The sequence below is a fragment of the Portunus trituberculatus genome, chromosome 40 (assembly GCF_017591435.1).
Source record: "Portunus trituberculatus isolate SZX2019 chromosome 40, ASM1759143v1, whole genome shotgun sequence".
Classification (NCBI taxonomy): domain Eukaryota; kingdom Metazoa; phylum Arthropoda; class Malacostraca; order Decapoda; family Portunidae; genus Portunus; species Portunus trituberculatus.
This window is the reverse complement of record NC_059294.1, coordinates 16,558,341-16,571,691: the sequence shown is the minus strand read 5'-3', so window position 1 is coordinate 16,571,691 and position 13,351 is coordinate 16,558,341. Positions and strand designations below refer to the sequence as shown.

The following is a 13,351-nucleotide window of genomic DNA, read 5'->3' as shown; positions in this document are numbered from 1 at the left end:
CAGAAGAGCAGACAGCATGAAAACAGCGGTGAAGACAGATAAAGATGCAACATTGCGGCGGTGACTTAAAGAATCAAGACAGTCAGTTAGAGGAGAAGAGTTGATAAGACGAAAAGCTTTAGATTCCACCTTGTTTAGTAAAGCTGTGTGTGGATCCCCAGACATGAGAGCCATACTCCATACACGGGCGGATAAGGCCCTTGTACAGAGCAAGCAGCTGGGAGGGAGAGAAAAATGGACGAAGACGCCATAGGACACCTAACTTCTTGGAAGCTGATTTAGCAAGAGTAGAGATGTGAAATTTCCAGTTTAGATTTTTAGTGAAGGATAGACCGAGTGTGTTTAATGTAGAGGAGAGGGGAAGTTGAGTGTACTAGTGATGTATCGGATATCCGCCTCCGCCTCCGCCTCCGCGGATCCTCCGCGTTTTATTAACCTCCGCCTCCGCCTCCGCATTTTCAGATAATGAGACCTCCGCCTCCGCCTCCGCCTCCGCATTTTCAGAAAATGAGACCTCCGCCTCCGCCTCCGCCTCCGCAATTTAAAACTGCGGAGGCGCGGATGTTTACCGGTACCTGTATTTTTCAGCACACAGTTGCACCCCAAAATATAGTAAGATGTTTGTTTCATTACGGCGTAACAGTAACATGCAACTGTAGTACGCAGTACGCACATATGGCCTCTCTGACCGCGTCTGAACGTGAAACATACGCGTATACAGCTCTCATCTCATGCACCCCACCCACAGCTAATCTCGCACACTGCCAGACGTATGATTCCTCTTTTCATTGGTTGCTGCATCCGAATTATTAAGTTATAGATTTGACACTGCCAAAACTTGATTACTATCTCCTATTGTACCCAAATTTGAGTGAGGAAAGGAGTAACAGGAGTTTATTGTCGACGCAGTACCGGTACTGTAAATGGGTAAAAAAAAAAATCTGTTCCGCCTCCGCCTCCGCCTCCGCCTCCGCGGAGGTGTAGGCAACAACCTCCGCCTCCGCCTCCGCCTCCGCAAAAAACTATTCCATAACCTCCGCAACTACATCCGCATCCGCATTTTTTGAGAAACTGACCTCCGCCTCCGCCTCCGCCTCCGCGGAGCCACGAAATTTGACCTCCGATACATCACTACCATGTACTGCTTCCTCTAAGTGGAGTAAGTCGGTGTCAGACATATTAGGGCGGATATCTGATGCATTTCTGGGCAGGAAGTGAGCGAGGAAGGGTTAACCACAGCACCCTTTCCCTTTGAGTCATCATCACTGACCACATACCACTTTCTCTTTCGCCTGCGTGTATAAGGTAGGGCGGCTGTGTTGCCATCGTGCAAGCGATCAGCAACCCACTGATCCACGAGGCGGGCTGAATTCGTCCAGGGGCACGACCAGCGAAAGGGTATAGAGGTGTCTCTCTCTTGCGGTAACACAAAGTCTTCCTGTCCCGGCCCAGGTGCACGGTCGTATTGTGTCTCACGAACACCTTTGGCCTCACCAAACTGGTCATAGATAAAGTTTGCCAGCTTTAAGAAGTCTGAGGGCTCACTCACCGTGTGTTGTTCCTCCTCTTCAGATGTTTGGTATAAGTCTTCATGGGTGGCGTGCCGAAGGTGGCAAGTCTGATGCAAGGGGTCTGCATCATCATCCAAGCGACTGGCAAGAGGGTGCGGGCGCACCGACTCACCTACGTTGGGATGCCATGGAGCCACTGAATTCTGGGCAGCCCAGTTTCCTTCCTCCAAGGCTGGAAGGGTGGAATAGGTGGGCACTGATCGTATGTTATGGCAGGAACCCATATGACAGTCAGCAAGCTTGCCCATCTACCGAACAGTGAGGAGCGTGGTTAACTTGGACCGCCGCCACCTCAGCTGATCTCTCCCGTGCTGGCGGTGTGGCTGAAGCCTGTCAACCGTCGCAACGGGGCGGGTGAGGTTGCATGGTAACATGGACCAGACTTGCAACGATACCTCTGTCACTAGATGAGCACTCAGCTCATGAGCGCTTAATTCGTCCTGTAAGATCCTTAGCCACTCTCTTGGCTTTCTTGGCAGGAGAAGATGCGATATCGTCTCCCAGATGGCTGTCATTCGCACGAAACTTACCACCCAGTGAGATGGCAGTCTTAACCTGTACAGGAACACCGTCATGGTAGCTACCTGAACCCTGAAACCATAAGCATTCAGCACTAGGGGAATGGGGAAGACCTGTATAACCCACTGGCGACCGTCCCTCACCGACCAACCCGACTTGTCTCACCAGCGTGAGCTCTCTGTTGCCGGGGGTGGGTGGGGGCGCCGGACGTGACCACAGTCACCAGTGGGGGAGCTGCAACCGAAAGATAGTTAGGAACTGCCTCCTCAATTACCTCTTTAACAACCTCTCTGAGGGTGGTAGGCTTATTAACACCAGCCATACCAAGAAAGTTAGTGAACTGAGACATCATATTCAGCATATGAGACATCTGTGTATGGAAATCCTGGGCAGGAGGCCATACCTGAGAGGCTGATGGCTCTGGGTCCATGCTGGAAGGTGACGAAACCACAGAATCATCTAGAACTTCACCTCTTACCTCGGAATCCACAAACCCGGGGGAAGAGCATGACGAGTGTAATGCAGAAGAACGCTTCTTGCTGTAAGACTTGCGTTTAGCCTCCAGTTGACGTTGGTGTTTGCAAGCCTTTAGCAGCATCTCGTTGTCCCACGTCTGACACTCCTCACACCTGTTGTCCAGAGCAGAAACATGGCCCCTACACTTCACACAGAGATTATGGCGGTCCAGAGAAGCACAACTTATCTGCCTGTTGCAATCCTTGCCCTTGCAAGTCCTGCATGTATGCTGGGGGGGAAGGATCCACAGCCGGCCCATGACAAAGTAGACATGCTGCACCAAAAGGCGGTTAGTAGGAGCGCCAGGGTCAGAGGTCCAGTCCTCACGGACGCAGAAAAAGCAATGGAGTGGTTGCTGAGCAGGTAGTGGGGGTGGGTGAAGGAAGGGGGGTATGAGGGCTTCCCATTTTCTATGAACCCTACCTCCTCTTCCTCCACTATGAGGAAGTTTTAGGGGGTTCTTATATATTCTGCATCAGAAAGAGAGAGTCCAACTCTCTTCTTAGTCATGTGAAACAGGGGTGTGCAACAAAATAATTTTAAGTGTTTCATAAAGTTGAGTGTTAATGTTTCCTGCCATCTTCTATATTTTCTGCCATTTGGCCTCCTCCTCTGCCGCCACTTTGCTTTCAGACATCACCTCACTCGAAGGTAAGGTTCCACATTTTGTATCATTTTCGTATTATTATTTTCATTTATTATTGCTGCCTCATGTTCTATTATCTACTTCATTTACAGGTATTAATGGTTAAGTTAGGTATACTGAATGATTTAAATGTATTTGGCTCTTATTTCATTCTGATTTTACCCTTATTATATTACTATAAAATTTAATGTGGTGTTTTCGTGAGCTTGGAACAAATTAGGCGATTTACATGTAAAATGCAACTCACTATACGAAAAAATCATGATCGATAGCCACTCCGGGCAATTTATTTCGTATCTAGAGATACCACTGAACATATATATATATATATATATATATATATATATATATATATATATATATATATATATATATGTTCAGTGGTATCTCTAGATCAAATAAATTGTTCGAGTGGCTATCGATCACGATTTTTCAGATAGTGAGTTGCATTTACATGTGCCTAATTTGTTCCAAGCTCTACGAAAACACCACATTAAATTTTATAGTAATAAGGGTAAAATCAGAATGAAATAAGAGCCAAATACATTTAAATCATTCAGTATACCTAACTTAACCATTAATACCTGTAAATGAAGTAGATAATAGAACATGAGGCAGCAATAATAAATGAAAATAATAATAATGAAAATGATAAAAATGTGGAACCTTACCTTTCGAGTGAGGTGATGTCTCTGCGAAAGTGGTGGCAGAGGAGGAGGCAAATGGCAGAAATATAGAAGATGGCAGGAAACATTAACACTCAACTTTATGAAACACTTAAAATTATTTTGTTGCACACCCTGTTTCACATGACTAAGAAGAGAGTTGGACTCTCTCTCTGATGCAGAATATATAAGAACCCCTAAACTTCCTCATAGTGGAGGAAGAGGAGGTAGGGTTCATGAAAATGGGAAGCCTCATCCCTTCCTTCACCCACCCCCACTACCTGCTCAGCAACCACTCCATTTGCTTTTTCTGGTCGTGAGGACTGGACCTCTGACCCTGGCGCCCTACTAACCGCCTTTTGGTGCAGCATGTCTGTCATGGGTGGATCCTTCCTCCCCCAGCATACATGCAGGACTGCAAGGGCAAGGATTGCAACAGGCAGATAAGTTGTGCTTCTCTGACCCCCATAATCTCTGTGTGAAGTGCCTGTTCTGCTCTGGGACAGGTGTGAGGAGTGTCAGACATGGGACAACAGACGCTGCTAAAGGCTTGCAAACACCAATGTCAACTGGAGGCTAAACGCAAGTCTTACAGCAAGAAGCGTTCTTCTGCATTACACTGTCATGCTCTACCGGGGTTGTGGATTCCGAGGTAGGAGGTGGTTCTAGATGATTCTGTGGTTTCGTCACCTTCCAGCATGGACAGGGCCGTCGGCCTCAGGTAGGGCCTCCTGCCCAGGATTTCCACACAGATGTCTCATATGCTGAATATGATGTCTCAGTTCACTAAGTTTCATGGTATGGCAGGTGTTAACAAGCCAGCCACCCTCAGAGGGTTGTGGAAGAGGTAGTTGAGGAGGCAGTTCCAACTATCTTTCGTTGCAGCTCCCCACTGGTGACTGTGGTCACGTCGCCCCCACCCCCCCGCAACAGAGAGCTCACGCTGGTGAGACAAGTCGGTCGGTGAGGGGTCGCCAGTGGGTACAGGTCTTCCCATTCCCCAGTGCTGAATGCTTATGGTTTCAGGGTTCAGGTAGCTACCATGACGGTGTTCCTGTACAGGTTAAGACTGCCATCTCACTGGGTGGTAAGTTTTCGTGACAGCCATCTGGGAGACGATCGCATCTTCTCCTGCCAAGAAAGCCAAGAGAGTGGCTAAGGATCTTACAGGTGCGCTCATGAGCTGAGTGCTCATCTAGTGACAGAGGTATGCTGCAAGTCTGGTCCATGTTACCATGCAACCTCACCCGCCCCGTTGCGTTCCTCCTCTTCAGATGTTTGGTATAAGTCTTCATGGGTGGCGTGCCGAAGGTGGCAAGTCTGATGCAAGGGGTCTGCATCATCATCCAAGCGACTGGCAAGAGGGTGCGGGCGCACCGACTCACCTACGTTGGGATGCCATGGAGCCACTGAATTCTGGGCAGCCCAGTTTCCTTCCTCCAAGGCTGGAAGGGTGGAATAGGTGGGCACTGATCGCATGTTATGGCAGAAACCCATACGACAATCAGCCGAAGCTTGCCCATCTACCGAACAGTGAGGAGCGTGGTTAACTTGGACCGCCGCCACCTCAGCTGATCTCTCCCGTGCTGGCGGTGTGGCTGAAGCCTGTCAACCGTCGCAACGGGGCGGGTGAGGTTGCATGGTAACATGGACCAGACTTGCAACGATACCTCTGTCACTAGATGAGCACTCAGCTCATGAGCGCTTAATTCGTCCTGTAAGATCCTTAGCCACTCTCTTGGCTTTCTTGGCAGGAGAAGATGCGATATCGTCTCCCAGATGGCTGTCATTCGCACGAAACTTACCACCCAGTGAGATGGCAGTCTTAACCTGTACAGGAACACCGTCATGGTAGCTACCTGAACCCTGAAACCATAAGCATTCAGCACTAGGGGAATGGGGAAGACCTGTATAACCCACTGGCGACCGTCCCTCACCGACCAACCCGACTTGTCTCACCAGCGTGAGCTCTCTGTTGCCGGGGGTGGGTGGGGGCGCCGGACGTGACCACAGTCACCAGTGGGGGAGCTGCAACCGAAAGATAGTTAGGAACTGCCTCCTCAACTACCTCTTCCACAACCCCTCTGAGGGTGGTAGGCTTGTTAACACCTGCCATACCATGAAACTTAGTGAACTGAGACATCATATTCAGCATATGAGACATCTGTGTATGGAAATCCTGGGCAGGAGGCCCTACCTGAGAGGCTGACGGCCCTGGGTCCATGCTGGAAGGTGACGAAACCACAGAATCATCTAGAACTTCACCTCCTACCTCGGAATCCACAAACCCGGAGGTAAGAGCATGACGAGTGTAATGCAGAAGAACGCTTCTTGCTGTAAGACTTGCGTTTAGCCTCCAGTTGACATTGGTGTTTGCAAGCCTTTAGCAGCGTCTCGTTGTCCCATGTCTGACACTCCTCACACCTGTTGTCCAGAGCAGAAACATGGCCCCTACACTTCACACAGAGATTATGGGGGTCCAGAGAAGCACAACTTATCTGCCTGTTGCAATCCTTGCCCTTGCAAGTCCTGCATGTATGTTGGGGGGGGAGGGAAGGATCCACAGCCGGCCCATGACAAAGTAGACATGCTGCACCAAAAGGCGGTTAGTAGGAGCGCCAGGGTCAGAGGTCCAGTCCTCACGGACGCAGAAAAAGCAAATGGAGTGGTTGCTGAGCAGGTAGTGGGGGTGGGTGAAGGAAGGGGGGTATGAGGGCTTCCCATTTTCTATGAACCCTACCTCCTCTTCCTCCACTATGAGGAAGTTTTAGGGGGTTCTTATATATTCTGCATCAGAGAAAGAGAGAGTCCAACTCTCTTCTTAGTCATGTGAAACAGGGGTGTGCAACAAAATAATTTTAAGTGTTTCATAAAGTTGAGTGTTAATGTTTCCTGCCATCTTCTATATTTTCTGCCATTTGGCCTCCTCCTCTGCCGCCACTTTCGCTTTCAGACATCACCTCACTCGAAAGGTAAGGTTCCACATTTTTGTATCATTTTCGTATTATTATTTTTCATTTATTATTGCTGCCTCATGTTCTATTATCTACTTCATTTACAGGTATTAATGGTTAAGTTAGGTATACTGAATGATTTAAATGTATTTGGCTCTTATTTCATTCTGATTTTACCCTTATTATATTACTATAAAATTTAATGTGGTGTTTTCGTAGAGCTTGGAACAAATTAGGCGATTTACATGTAAAATGCAACTCACTATACGAAAAAATCATGATACGATAGCCACTCCGGAACGAATTTATTTCGTATCTAGAGATACCACTGAACATTATATATATATATATATATATATATATATATATATATATATATATATATATATATATATATATATACAGTAAGTCCTCATTATACGGTACATATTCGTTCCTGGAAACCTTACCATAAATCAGAATTACTGTATACCAAACCCATTACAACATGTAATAATAGGGAATGCATTCCATCATGTCAAAAGTCACCCCCTACAGGCATGAAAATACATGAAAATCATCATTAAAAAAAATGAATAAATGTAAAGTAATGCGCAAAAAGAGATAAACAGAAAACGTTTTTATTTACCTTTCACTCACCATGTATTATATCAGATGATGTCCCTCTCGAGGCTAAGGGACAATAGGGATTTTAGCCATTACTCATCTTCCGCTGAGTGTGCAGACGAGGATAAGACATTGTCGTCTGCACTGTCGGAAGCAGATGTGGAAGGGTCAGCTGTAGCAAGGTCGGCACATTTCATTGGTTTCAAGAAAGACGATATGGAGGAAGGGCCAGCTGTAGAACCATTGGCAGCAGATGTGGTAGGGCCAGCTGTAGTAGGGTCAGCAGGTGTGACAGGGAAGGCAGGCATGTCTGACTGGCTTGAAGAACGAGTAGACTGTTTGGTTTTTCTTGTTTTTTCATCATAGGTTTCTTGATAAATCTTGACACTTTTCTCTACATCATGAGCAACTTTGCTACTCTTGGCAGGATTCGGGTCACGTTCCTTCAGGGTTTCCAGAGCTTTTTCGATACCACCAAGACATTCTCTAAGAGTTTTGATGTCCAGGCCACGCACAGGTTCTTCTTCCTCGTCTACCTCTTTTTCTTTCTCTTGTGATGCCTTGTCTTGCTCTATAAGTTCATCATTTGAGAGAGGTTCAGCATGGCTTTCCAAAAGATCTTGAACATCACCATCATCAACTTCATCTAAGCCAGCCCTATGGCACAGATTTACTGTTATTTCTGATCGCACTGATGTCGTCTTCAGCAAAGCCTGGGAAGTCATGCGCGCATTCTGGCTATACTTTATTCCACGCCAAGTTCATGGTAGACGCCTTCACTTCGTCCCAAGATGACGATGTTAACTAAGGCATGCTTGATGTTATACGACTTCCATCATTCTCTAATAGTGGGCTTGCCACGCCCATCTCTGCCCTTTATCAGTTGATGCATGGTTCGCCGCTGGTAGTAGGCTTTTAATGTTTGCCATAATTATTATGAATATATTTTGCTTACAATAGACCCTTTAATATTCCATTTATTCATCTAATTAGTAATGCATGTAAGTAATATGTAATAATAATATTTGTAAGTGACGCCACAGACCCCGTGACATAGCGAAAAATCCACAGAACATATCTATGAGTATGTATAAAAACCGCGAAACAGTGTAGCAGCGAGGGAACAGTGTATATATATACAGTAAAAGTCCTGAAATCCAGAAGTCATGGGGGTTCAGGCATTCCGAATTCTAGGATTGTAAGATAGTAAGGCTGAAAGTAAGATTAAAATCTTGAGGGTACTATGTAAACCCCACTAAACTAACCCCAACTTGCTATATCTCTTTGTAGTACTGTCATAACATCTTACAGGGATTGCTACTGCAACCAGTCCTCACCACACCACATAAGATTTACGTAGGCTTTTTTTTCTTCTTGAAGATTTGCCAGACTATGGGAGGAGTGGCATGGGCCTTTCCAGCCATTATGGTGACCCATATGTGATGATTGCTCTTTTCCTACTTGTCAACTTGTATTTGTGTAGGTGATTTCACTATTTTACGTAGGCTATTCCACCATCCACATATACTGAGAAGTTTGAGTGATTGTACTGTACTGTACCCAACATAATATGTATACAGTCCACAATACTTATGGTTAGGGTTGTATGTTTTCTCTTTTTCACTGTCTTTGTCTGGAGGCCAAGAGGGTTTGCTGAAGCCATGATAACAGTAGTTTGGCACAAACCTTACGCATCTCCAGCTGGCAGTGATACGCCCAAGAGAGCAAGGAAGACATATACACTGGAGCGAGCCCTCACAGCAGCCAACTTGTCTGAGTGTATGGACTTGTTGGCGCAGTCAATGAAAATTCTCAAAGAAAATTATCGAAATATTGAAAGAAGCACCGCCGTCATCAGAGGGGTCATAGAAAAAATGATGTGCTATGACAGTGGTCGGGGAACAGGGGTAAATTACCCCAAATGGGGTAAATTAGAAATTTTGCGGGGTAATGAACGTGCTACGGATGTGGATGTGCTAAGTGAAGGAAACTGATATGAAAGTTGGAGAAAAGAATGCATCGAGGATCCCACGATCTTTAAAACTATGGAAACGGAGAAATATCAGTATTGAAACTGCTTCATCAGTATTGAATCAGTATTGAAACTGTTTTTAACCCTCAGTGAGACCGCTTTTGCGTTGTTGTCTTGGTGGCGGCATTTGCTTCTTGACTTATCAGTCTTTATTTAGCCCCTCGTCATCTATCTGGTGGATTTTTGACCTGGCGTGTTACGGGAGGAACAACCACGATCAGAGGTAAGGGAGGCCTGGATAAGGGGAAGAAGAAAAGGAGTGAAAGGTGGTGGTTGTGGTGGTGGCAGCTTGAATTGTGTTGGAGTGACGTCATGGAATGGCTGGCTGGACGATTATGCTTGATTTTAACTAGCAGTTCACGTTGGTGGAGGAAGTCTGTTGACTGACAGTGATTATAGTTAACGTTTAGTGTGGTGAATAAGTTCATGTTGCATCGTATGTGCAATTGCTGCAGGTGTGTGGTTTAAATAGGTGTGTGGTGCAAGTGTTCAGGTGTTGGTAGTCTGTTGACTTCGTTACCTTGGTTATGTGGTAAAATTTCAGATTGTTCCCCTGACGAAATCTACCCCCAAGAAAATCAAAACACATAGATTGATACATAAATACGCGATAGATTTGTTTTTTTATTTTCAGATGGCATCAGCAAGGAAAAGGACATATCAGGCAGAGTTCCTTAATTATGGCTTCACAGAAATAGAGGACAAAGGACAAGTGAAGCCTCAATGTGTTGTTTGTATAAAAGTACTGACTGCCGAGTCTTTCAAAAAGAATCAACTGAAGAAACACTTGGACAAGGTTCATTCACATGTCTTCCAAACCACGGGAATACTTTGAGAATGTGGAAAAAACAGTCAAAAGACAGAGACTGGAAATTAACAAGAGTGCAACGTTTGACCAACGTTCAGCTGCAACAGCTAGTTTTGAAGTGGCATGGTTGGTTGCTCGAAACAAGAAACCACATACTATTGGTGAAGACTTAATCAAGCCTGTGGCTGTAAAAATGGCAGAAATAATGTGAGGGCAGAAAGTAGCTAAACAACTGAATACAGTACCTTTGTCTGCTAGAGTTATCAAAAAAAGAATTTCCATCTTGACAGAAAATGTGAGAAAACAAGTAGAAAAAAAGTAAAAAGTTTGCCATTCAATTTGATGAGACTACAGATGTAAGTAGCAATTCACAATTGATGGTATACATTCAATATAGGGGCTCTGATGAAATCGAAGAAGAAATGTTGTTGTGTTCTCCTCTTGAGTTGAGAACTCGTGGTATTGATGTGTTCAATAAGGTTGATGCATGCTTCAAAAAACCAAGTGTTGAAATGAAGTGGGAAGATTGTATTGCAGTATCAGTTGATGGTGCTCCTGCCATGCTTGGTCACGTCAATGGTTTTGTGGCTTTGGCCAAACAACAGAATCCAGATATTCTAGCCATCCATTGTATGATACATTGCCAGGCATTAGTTGTGAAGAATTTGGAACCAGAAGTGGAAGCTGTGTTAAATGATGTGGTTAAGAATGTCAATGTTGTAAAAGAGCATGCACTAAACACGAGGATGTTTCGTGATTTATGTGAGGATGGAGAGGCTGAATATTCAACCCTTCTTTTCCATACAGAAGTGAGGTGGCTTTTACATGGAAATGTCCTGAATAGAGTGTGGGCTCTTAAAACAGAACTCGAAATGTTTCTGACTGATCAAAAACACACTTGCAGAAAAGTTCAGAAAAACAATCTGGCTAGCTCTTCTTGCATACTTAGCTGACATTTTTGGGCATGTAAATGAACTGAACAAGGAATTGCAAGGAAAGAAAGTCAATCTCCTGTTAGCAAGGGAAAAAATTTCAGCATTTGTATCAGTTTCAGTATTGGAACCAGAAAGTAAATGCCAATAAGACTGCTGCCTTTCCAAAACTGGGAGAGTTTTTGGAAGACTTCTCTTATTATTTTTTGCTTTCTCTTATTACTTTTGCTTTTCCCTTTACTTTAAATACACTTCTAGAAGTATTTAGAATGGCAAATAATAAAAACATGTTAATTTAGCCAAATAAATAGAGTATTTTGTACAAATTTTTTTTGGATCACATCCCGCATCCCCCCTATTATCTGTTGTTTCTTATGAGAATTACAAGTTTGTTTTAGGCGAATTTTTGATATATGCAATGCCTCTTGGAACACATCTATCGTGTTAATCGAGTTACCTGTATATATATATATATATATATATATATATGCACAGTGGAACCTTGGGATTCAAGCAGCTGAATTTACAAGTAATATGCGATATAAGCCGTCACTCTTGTCAATTTTTTGCTTTAAAATGCAAGCCAAAGTTTGAGTTACGAATTAGCTCCAGGTAAGCCACCACTATTTAGTGCAGCAGCACCCAGCAGCTGATGCATGCAGTTCACTTTCTTTTTTCCCCACTGTGGAACCATTTTTTGCATTTTGCTAGCATTTTGTGCAGTTAAATAGCTAAATTTCTTTTGTCTAACCACTGGTTCTAAGAAAGTGGCACTATGTAATGACACATGCCTGACTCGCTTCCAAAATATTCCGAAAACACGGATGAACCAAACCTCATTGGACAACTGTTCTGTGAAATGTCTTGCAGATAAAAAAAAAATTAAGAAAATGAAGTTGATCATAAGTTTTGAAAATTAGCAATTAAATTCAGTAATAATAAAGAGTAGCATTAAGAGTGTAACAAGTTCAGTAATTAAGTTAAAGTTAATGGCAAATGAAACTTAACTGAAAAAGTATGAAACAAAACAAACTCCACACATATCCACCTACCTCCACCCATGCTTAGCACCCAGGGGGGTGGACAATGTTGTAAAACAAACCTTTACAACCTCTGTCCTCTCTCCTCCTCTTGCATACTTAAAACTTAATTTATTGTATGATTAATGTCTACACTTAACCCACTGCTATCACATTTCATTGCTATCCTGCATACTTAAAAAGCTATACATGTGCCTATATCATGCACAAAATTACTGATATCACGTGCCTATCATTAAAAAATTAGTGGATTCACAGGAATCACAACAAGAGAATTACAGACTTTTTCATGGATGGTGACTGGTCCTCCAGCAACCTCCTTCTTCTGCCCCACCCTTCTCCCCTCCTCTACTAAGTTATCCATCACCAGCCTTCACTTACGGTAAGTACAAATCAAAGTTGTTAAAAAAAATTAAATGAATAAATAAAAAAAAAAAAAGAGAAATTTTTATAAACTTGAGGTTTGCTAAGATTAGAACGAATTACCTGATTTATAAGTATCAATGGTCAAACATTTTAATACTCAAACAGCCATTTGGAACAAATTAAATTCGAGTATTGAGTCTCCACTGTATACTCGTGTGTCCTTTATGGTGTTAAATACGCTAGATGAAATACTTTAAAATGTATGTTGTTATTATAATTCTTGATTAACATTTTTTATACAGCATTATTTTTTTCATCTTTGTACTATTATATGGTATATAAACAGGACAAAAAGTAACAGAAAAAATTAAAGCTTGGAGGTCCTAGTGTCAATTTGAATTGTTACCATAGGTTCTTCACTTCCGCTATTGCAATTTCGGCTATCACATGGTGATAGATGCACTAAATAGGCATGATAGCATAGAGTTGAGTGTACACAATTGTTAACGAGCTTTTCTGTGATTAATAGAGCAGCCAGTCTTCTGTGGGTAGTTATTTTTGTAAGCTCCAGCTGATCAACAGTCCAAAGTGAAGGGTGAGTAGGGGGAAGGTACCAGGAGTAACACCTCGTAGAGCCTTCGAGATAAATATAATTTATAAAACCAATTCATTCATCTATGTTCTATTTTGTTAAGT

At 43.6% G+C, this 13,351-nt stretch overlaps 1 protein-coding gene across 1 annotated transcript in view; it reads right to left on the bottom strand.

Annotated features, from left to right (window-relative positions):
- The window catches only part of LOC123515953 (ubiquitin-associated domain-containing protein 2-like), a 64,928-nt gene that overhangs the window by 45,628 nt on the left and 5,949 nt on the right, over nt 1–13,351 (bottom strand).